Source organism: Phoenix dactylifera, chromosome 17, assembly GCF_051530095.1.
Source record: "Phoenix dactylifera cultivar Ajwa chromosome 17, Ajwa_hap1_PhDact_Kaust_v1.1, whole genome shotgun sequence".
Classification (NCBI taxonomy): Eukaryota; Viridiplantae; Streptophyta; class Magnoliopsida; order Arecales; family Arecaceae; genus Phoenix; species Phoenix dactylifera.
Genome location: NC_143206.1, coordinates 6,936,756 through 6,946,459, shown reverse-complemented (window position 1 = coordinate 6,946,459; position 9,704 = coordinate 6,936,756).

Here is a 9,704-nt window from a genome sequence, read left to right as displayed (position 1 = left end):
GTGAAAGTTATGGATGGATTTTTCTCCCTTCTTTTCAAAAAAAAAGGGAGAAGAAAATAGAAACAACTTTCGGCATGGTGCAGACAGTGATGGACATGACTAAAGCTTCGATGCACACATGCACATACACAAAGCTAGTAATTGACATATTTTCCACGAATTTTACTTTGTCATGTAAATCAACTTTTCTACGTAAGTTTAAAAGCATGTCTCAAATTTAAATCAAATAGAACCTCTTCTCGAAGTGCAAAAAGATCTTTTTATTAGCGTCTTCGACTACACAACTAAGAAAGTAACAACTTGTTCAAACTTGTTATCCAAAGGTATACATAAGAATCAATGTCGGGTACGACACCCAAAAGCTTGGAATAATAGAACATGCATGTCAAAATATCCATGAACCTAGCCATAGTATCAAATAGGTGTGTACATGCACAAGCCAATTGTAGTATTCAGACATCCAATCATGCACCTCAAGCATTCTATTAATTCTTGTTATATTGACTGAAAACTTTGGCGTTGCATTGGCACCATGATATTATAATCACGACCCGATTCTATTTTGTTTTTGATCAAGAACATGACAGTAATTGCATGCTTATGTACAAATCAGGTTTAATTTTAGCTTGAATTTTTGAAGCTTTCCTCCTTTTCCACTTTTCATGTCAACAGAAGATGATATTGTGGACTCTTGCTTTCTCCCTTTAAAGATACCTTCTGCTACCCTTGCCCTTAACACAATTATAAACATGGAGCTGCATGACAGCACGTTTGTTTTCTCAAGCGTCGAAGAAGAGAACATTAGAACTCTTTCTTTGCCTCCACCCATGACATATTCTGATCTCCTTTGCCCTGTCCCTTTACTGTCCCTTGATCTGGACAAAAATATCAGTGCATTTGATGGCTCTCTCTTAATGCTAAAGGATGTCTCCCCTGTGCTGCCACTTCCTTTTCTCATCACAGTTCGCCGAAGAGTCAAATTCTTTGGTCAAAGATTCACTGCAATATACCACAAAGCTTGGATCTTTATGTTCAATCAAATGGCCACTGAACTGAGCTTTTCTTTCTTTAATTCTGAAGCTTATACTTTATTGAACTTTTCCAATATACATTGCGCATTCCAATCAAACTACTCTAATCATACACTACTTGCTTTATAAATGGGAAAAATTGACCAACTTTGTTCTGAATGCTTGATTTCCACCGCAAAGATCCAATCTTCATTGTCTATTCTATATCTTTTATTGGATCAAGCATTAAGCTTTGGAGCTCAATTCATCCAATTCATCAGTCAAAAGTGATGAACAAATCAGCCGGTGCAACACCAGGACGTACGCAGCAACAAGGATAGGAAAAAGAATGGTGTGAATCGAAAGGCTCGTCCATTAATCCAATATCAATTAAACAAACCTTTCCTTCAAGGTGATGCAGAGACCTAAAAGGCTAAATCTCCAATACTTTGCTCTCTTTTTCGACTGTCGTTCGAGTTAAGGTGCTACAACGGTCAGCAGGGCCTTATGTCATCAATGTAATGCATGATCTGAGTGGTTTGCCTTTGCAATTCTCCTGATCTACAGTGCATCTAGTCTACCAACAACCCCAATCATGCACTAAATACTTTATGAAGGGAAAGTAGTGCTGAAACTTTCTTTAGTGCTTGCATTTTATTGTGAAGGTTCGATTAAATTAACTAGTCTAATGTTTTATAGAAATGGGGCTTGGTCTATTGCAACATAAAACAGAAGAGTGTGACTCTTATCTTGTAAACAAGCATGCCTTTCAGTCCCCCACAACATAAAGTTTTTGAAGCCTCCATTCAACTTTGAGATGCAATCTCTGATTCCATGACTAGTATTAACCGGCTTGAGAGTTTAGATGCTCAGATGGTCCACGAGATCAGATGTGTCATCACAACAACCTATCAGGTATCCTGGGGCACTAGTTTTTGCTATGCATGAAACAAGGATGAGTGAATAAAGATTGCATGATGAGAATTTGTGCACCTACAAACAAAATTAGCTTTCGAAATTTGGCTTTGCATCTCACATGGATGTACATGTCCATGACAAAGCTTTCATATGTCTCCTTCATATGCTTAAAATCAAGCTCATGTCGAAGCAAAAAATAAGTGGGGTCCAAAAATAATCTACAAGCTTTTCCGAAAGCCAGGATGCACTCGCTGCAGACTTCCCTTCCCCCAACCTACAATTCCATGATACACTACCTTTAACTTGGATATTCTAACCTTGGTTTTTGAATGAACTCAGGTTCTTAGATTGCAAATTAAAATATCATTTACCCAAGCTTTCTTCTTCCACAATTCCATACTCCCTAGGGTACTTTCTTTGGCTAGAGTAAGTAATAATTTGTCTACAAGTTTGATTGTATTCTAGAACTTATATATGAGGTAGCACGATTGATAACTTATCCCTGACACACCATCGAATCATGCAAGGTAGGGAACACGTATCTTTTTTTGTTTGTCGCGAATTAAAGCTAGAATAGACACTAGTGGAATAGAAATATCACGCCCAGAACTCACCACCTGGGTCGGCCATGTAACACAGCTGCACACTCTCTAGAACAAAGCCCCAGAGAATATGGTAGGCCTGAAAATTTATTACAACCTCAATATTTGTAGACAAAAATGATCTTAGTTGATAACAAACAATAAAACTAGTCCAATTACAAAATTTAATCATTCATCCAGTATTAGTGATACTCTATCTATTCATCCATTCCCCATGTAATCTCAACCATAACCAAGCAACTATAGCTAAGTATTAAGCCACTTACAATCTGCAACTCTAAAAAGAAAAAGAAAAAAGGAGTTGTGAGCTTTACAACTCAGTAAGAATCTCTTCACATTCAATACCAAAATAAATATATATATTATGAAACCTCTTTTCAAACATCCAATATAACTCAGTTAAACCAACAAATGTCCGCATAAACATACATCAAATATTTGGCTTATCAAAAGAGATAAATGTCACAAATACCAACAAATAAAATTTTTATTCAGTATTAGTGTCATATGTCTTATCAACTGTTTCTCATTATCTCAATTTCAGGTTCTGTTATAATTATCTTTTCAGCATTGGACTAACCAAAAATTATGACTTAGTCCAAAACTACTAAACAAAATTTCACAGGTAAGCTCTGGAGGCTATCCAAGCATAAGCTCGTAGAAGCTATTCCACGCGTAAGCCCATGAAGGCTATCCTATGCATAAGTTCGTGGAGGTATCCCATGCATAAGCTTGTGGAAGCCATCCTATGACGAGGTCAGTCCAAACCATATCTTATCCGTCTAATTTGCATGTTATTTTTGTCGAATCATTGTTCATTTATACAATGTATTTCTCACAAATTTCAAACATCATTATTCATATAATCATGTTTTCAATACATGATACATATAATAATTGTACAAGTATGTTCGTATCAGAAATAATATAAAACATACCATCTCATACCAAACTAAATCCATCGATGTAAATCTTACAAAACAAATCTTACGATGCAAGTCTCATGATGCAAATCTCACAATGCAAATCTCATGATGCAAATCCAGCAGTACAAATCAATAAATATATGTATATATATTGGTGATTAAATATAGGGCTTCTTACCTCTATCTCAATCCAATGCTGCTACAATGCTATCAATCCATACCTAATATGTCTAGTTAATTTAATATCAATATAACATCAACTTATTCTATATCAATCACTTGCTATATTAATGAATCAATTATTCAATAATTATCTAATTTTAGAGTTCTAATATTTGAACTACCTATATTCTCTATTCTTCTTTCATTAAAAATTAAAAATAAATAAAAGGTTAGGGCCTTACCTTGATTTAGAAACTAGAGTACAAGATCTCATTGGGCTTCTTTCTATCTAGATGACTGCACCGCCATACAAAACAAAGGTTGACTATGAAAATAAACTCGTATGGACTGAAGTATGAGGCCAGCTAGATGACAATATCCAATTGTTCAAAGTGGTCAGCATAATGCAACTCAATTCGTTTAATCAAGAAACCTATATCCAATCAAAAAAGGGATAATAGATTAGGAGTTATCAATTATGGATCCAATGATAACTAACAACAATCAGGGTGAAGAAAGGATAGGGTCAATTAGATAGTAGCGTCCGACGATCCGGGTTGGTTTGCTCTGGCTAATTAAAATTGTCAACTCATCAAACTAGTCAACTTATAAAACAAGAATCAGACCATGGTGCAGGTAACACAATAAAGATATGCAATAATAAAATCTAGTGATGCATGATCGCCCAAATTAGTCAAAACAGTATTTTCCAAATCATCAGATTAAGAAAATAGGTATCAAATACAATAAGGATAACATGCCAGGTTGATGATGGTGGGGCTCCAAAGAGGGCTAATGAATGCTAGAGTGAAAACTAGCATAACGGGTGGTTACAACAACACTAAACCAGGACCCTCCATTGGGGTCAACCTAGGTCCATAAAGAGAACATCTGGGACCCTCCATCTTGGTCCATAGATCTGTGTAGAGAGAGAGAGAGAGATGAAGAGAAAACAAAGAGAGAGGAAAGAGAAAGAAAGAGGAAGGAGAGACGAGAGAGGAGAGAGGAGAGAGGGCTTTCTTCTTCTTTCCCGAAATGGGGGAAGCCCATCTCTCCCTCTTCTTCTTGGATCAAGGGTGACGGACACCAAGATGGCCTAGCCCCGATGATAGCAGCCACGGGTGGCCTTCAGCTGCGACACTATTGGCAATAGTGGCCGGCCGGCCGGCATAAGGAAGAAGAGAGAAAAAAATTTGCCACGAAACAAGCATCATTCATTCTAAACCATAGCTCCCCTCTAACCATTGACCACATGATCACCGAGGTCCTAGAAGACAGCAAAACTCGGTCAATCTCGGCGGCCGGCAATGGCAAAACACAAAAGAAAAGAGGAGCTGAAAAATAGGGGATCCTTTTTTTGGGTCGATTTCCTACCGATTTCTTAGTTGACGTTTAATAGCCTAGCATTTGGGGTTGTGGGCCTGGACTCTAGGGCCAGCCTGAAGAGGCCAAGCCCAAGGCCAATCATGCTTTGTGGCATGATGTAGGCAAAGGGAAGAAGATTTTGATTGGGAGTCCTCTTCCTTCTCCACTTTTGGTGGACTCTGAGAGTCCTAGGGTGAGACAAGCTTATCCAAACACCAAATAAGCTCTAGGGTTCCTTCATTAAAGATCAACCTCCTCCTCCATTGAACTCCACCATTGGAATCATGAGGAATCATCACCTTTATCTGAGTTTTTTCTTGGATTTGTCGCCAGAAAGAGCCGTCGGACCATCTCACTGGACCGATGTAACTATTCCTCACTGTCTTCTCTTCCTTTTCTAGTGTTTTATCCATGGTTACCTTGAATTGGGCTGGCAAATTGCCAAATTTCCATTCAAAATAGGGGTGCCTTGTTTTGGTCTTCTTTTTTTGAGTTCCAATGCTGCCAGCCACCGGGTTTGGATGGGTTTTCCAGCTATCTAGGACTCCTATGACCATGCAATTGTGGGTGAGAAAAATAGCCATGGTCATGGCCAAGTAGAGGGGTTGATCGTGATAATCTTCTTCCCTCTTCTTTGCACCGGCTAGCCGCCACCACGAGCAATGACTATGGTTGAGGCCGATGGTGGCTGCCGTTGTTGGGACTAGCCACAATAGCTGCCCCTGGTGCTGACCAAAAGATGAACCTTCCAGTTCATAAAGAGAAAGGAGAGGTTTCTTTCTTTTTCCCTCTCTTCTTTCTCTCTCCTCTCTTCTCTCTCTATTTAATCCTCATCTCTTTCTCTCTCTTTGCACAGATCTATGGATCTAGTAGGAAAGTCCCAGATGTTCTTATTGTGGACCCAGGTGACCCTAGTAGAGGGTCCTAGTCTAGTATTGTTGCAACTTGCAACCACTCATCGCATTAGCCTTACCTCGACCATAGCTGATCACTACTGGACTCTATCATCATTAGTCTCTATTGTGTTATTTATACCATGGTCTGATTCTTATTCCATGAGTTGACTAGTTTGGTTGGCTAGAATAGACTGACCTCGATTATCGGATGCTGCTACCTAATCGACCCTTCACTCCAACTTTTATTGTCTACCATTGAACCCATAATTGATAACTCTTAATCTCTTATCCTTTTCTTGATTGGATATATATTTTTTGATCAGATGGATTGAGTTACATTATGCTAACCGATTTGAAAAATTGGGCATTGCCATTTAGCTGGCCTCGTATATCTTGCTATACAAATATGTTTTCATAGTCAACCCTGATTTTGTATGGAACTACAGTCATCTAGATAGAAATGAGCCCAACAAGATCTTATACTCTAGTTTCTAAATTAAGGTAAGGCCTGAGCCTTTATTTATTTTAATTTTTAAAAAAGGAGGATAGAGAAAATATGGGTAATTCAAATATTAGAACTCTATAATTAGGTAATTACTGAATAATTGATTCGTTAATATGGCGAGTGATTGATAAGATAAGTTGGTTTTATATTGATAGGTGTAGATTGGTAGTGGTGTATCTGTATTGGATTGTGATAAATATAAGAATCCCTGTACTCACCAAATATATATATATATATATGTGTGTGTGTGTGTGTGTGTGTTTATTTGTTTGTACCATTGGATTTGCATCATGAGATTTGCATCGATCGATTTGGTTTGGCATGTGAGGATATATTTTATATGATTTTCAGTACAAATATACTTGTATGGGTATTATATATATCAAATATTGAAAACATAATTATCTAAACAAGATACCTTGAATTTAAGAGGATTGTACTCTGTAAGTGGAAACTGATTTGACAAGAATAGCATATAAATTAGATGGATAAGATATGATTTGGACTAACCTCATCGTGGGATAGCCTCTACAAGCTTATACATGGAATAGCATCCACGAGTTAACGTGTGGGATATCATCTACAGGCTTATGTATGGAATAGCCTCCACGAGCTAATGCGCGTGATAGCATTCACAGGCTTACTTATGCAATTTTGTCAGTCTTGAGTTGGATCATGATCTTGATTAGTCCAAAGTTGGAAAAACAATACTACAAAACTTAAAAATCAAATTAATGAGAAATAGATGACATAACAAAAGAATCTATTGTTAAATAATTGGTTAAATTTGATATATATATATATATATATATATATATATATATGTGTGTGTGTGTGTGCGCGCGCGCGCGCGCGCGCTTCTTTGATAAGATGATAATGAAAGCTTATGTGCATGTTATTTGTATGAACTTTTCGAGTATTGATCTAGTATTTATTTTATCTGGTTTTGTTCATTGATTATTTTCTTATTACTTATGGTGCAGTTGTTCAAAATTTTTATAGGATTGTAAAGCTCACAACTTCTTTTTTCTTTTTCTTTTCAGAGTTGTAGGTTGCAAGTTGATTAATACTTGGCTTTGGTTGAAATCATATTGAAAAGAGATGAATAGATAGAGCATCACTGATACTGGTTGGATGATTAAATTTTATAATTGGATCAATTTTATTATTTGTTATGAACTGAGAATATTTTTGTTCATGAATATTGAAGTTGTGATATATTTTCAGGCCTAGTATATGCTCTAGAGCCTACCCTAGGGAGTGTGCGGCACACGGCCCATGATTTCGGGTCATGGGAAGAAGAGCAAGAAAAGGGGAAGAAGGCTAGGGTGGTACCTCAGCCCTGGTGGCGTTCGGTAGTCTTGATCTTTACAAACACTGTGATGGGGCAACTAGGAGCTCCTCGGGAAAAAGAGGAAGAAGGGAGCTTGATGATCGTTCGTGGAGGATTATAAAGGGGTCAGGAGGTAGTTATATAGAGGAGGCAAGCCCCCCTTGGCTCTCAGAAGTCGATTCTAATGGAGAGTCGAACAGAGAACTGTTTTTCTTTCTTTCTTTTTTGGGTTTGTTTGGGCCAAAAGACTAGGCCGGTCAAGTGGACCGGCCCAGTTTTCTGGGTCTTACAGCAAATAAGTGCCCCTCTTCTTCCTACAAGGCGTTCCTCTGTGTAAAAGATAAACATTAACCCACTGGTGGTGAATGATTAGCCCAAATGACACATTAGCTTATAAAGCTATTATCGAACAGTTGAAAACTTAAATGATATTACTATATAAAAGAAAGGATTTTGTTTTGGTATGTTGCGTCTCTCTGTAACATGCACATGTATGTTCAAATGCCTGCATCATTTTGTTTAATGGCCAATACTCATTGCATGACATGGAACACTGCATCTAATTAGGCACCTGGAAACTGTTTCAAGCCTAACAATATTTCTTGGCATGCAGCACAAGTATTCCAAAGCATCTTATTGGGCACGTATTAAGAGACTCTAATCCATGCTCCACTCACACCCAATTGATTCCATTGAGTAAAACCAAACCCTAGGATTACTCCTTCCAATGGATAGCCCTAAAACCAGCTTAAATAAACTAAAGATCTTCTGTAATAAAAGAAATAAAAATAAAAATAAAAATAAACGCGTTTTAATTTTCAAGAATAAGCTGATAGATAGTGATTTGGATGGCCATGCATTGCCATCTACTTCTCAATAAGCGGGTGATTGTTGACAACTGATGGTGGCGGATTCTGCACCACCACCACCACATCCTTTTGTGGTTTGTCTGTACAAATCAGTGTCTGAATTATGCTCTACTGGTCCAATTCCACCGTTAAAGGAGTAACTAATTGCAAAATAATGGTTTCTGTAATGCCGCTCCAATCTTTTTACCACATAGGTAAACATCTAACAAAGCATTAGAGAAAAGATTGTAAGGACTGCAATTTTAAGTAAATGAAAGCTTTGATTTCTGGTAGTGTTGCCCAAAGGCAGTTCTTTTGTCTTTGCCCAAACGTTGGCGTTGCTGGCTAATGAATTAGCAAACAACATATATCTAACATATTATGAAGTAAAATATAAGCGGGGTCTTGCTATTATTAGGCTGGGTTAATACATCTAGTCTATCATTGTTAATACATAAAGATAAGACTGAAGTTATAAGCTGAAACTAAAGCTAAAAAAAAAAAAAAAAAAAAGGTTATAAGCTGAAACAGTTATGAGCTTTACATCACTGTGCTATATTAAAAAGTTAAAATCATCGCTGTGGTATGCTTTGCATAAGGCAACCGCAGCTTGACACAACCTACTCACAAGTCCTTTATCTATACGAACCATTGCTCATTCAAAATGGGAATGCACAACCATTTGATCTCGATGAATATTTCGAAACAAGATGCCTGACGTTTTCTTCCTCTCACTCCAAAGAAGAGGAATCCATCAGAGAAGGATGACTCTCATAGTCTCCTTCCTTTCCTCATGAACCAACAACTAATGCCATTGATGCAGCAGTGGATCTTGCACTTCTTTTTCCTCTGCTTTCAGGTTAAAATATTGAAGCCTTTGAGGTTCCTGAAAAAACACTATTGCAACTTTTTTGAAGTAAGACATAATTAAGACGCTATTGCTTTTGAGGCTGCACAGCAATTGAACAGTCCTCTACTCAGTACATTAACTATTTCTATCTAATCTTGCAGAAGCAATCCTTGGAATATTGAGAGAAATTGCTCTTAACCTCAATGATCATCACACCATGCCTTTGTGAATCATCTTCCAGTAATGACGTGACCAAGCTTTGCAAAAAGAAGTTTAGCATGCTTGAGAA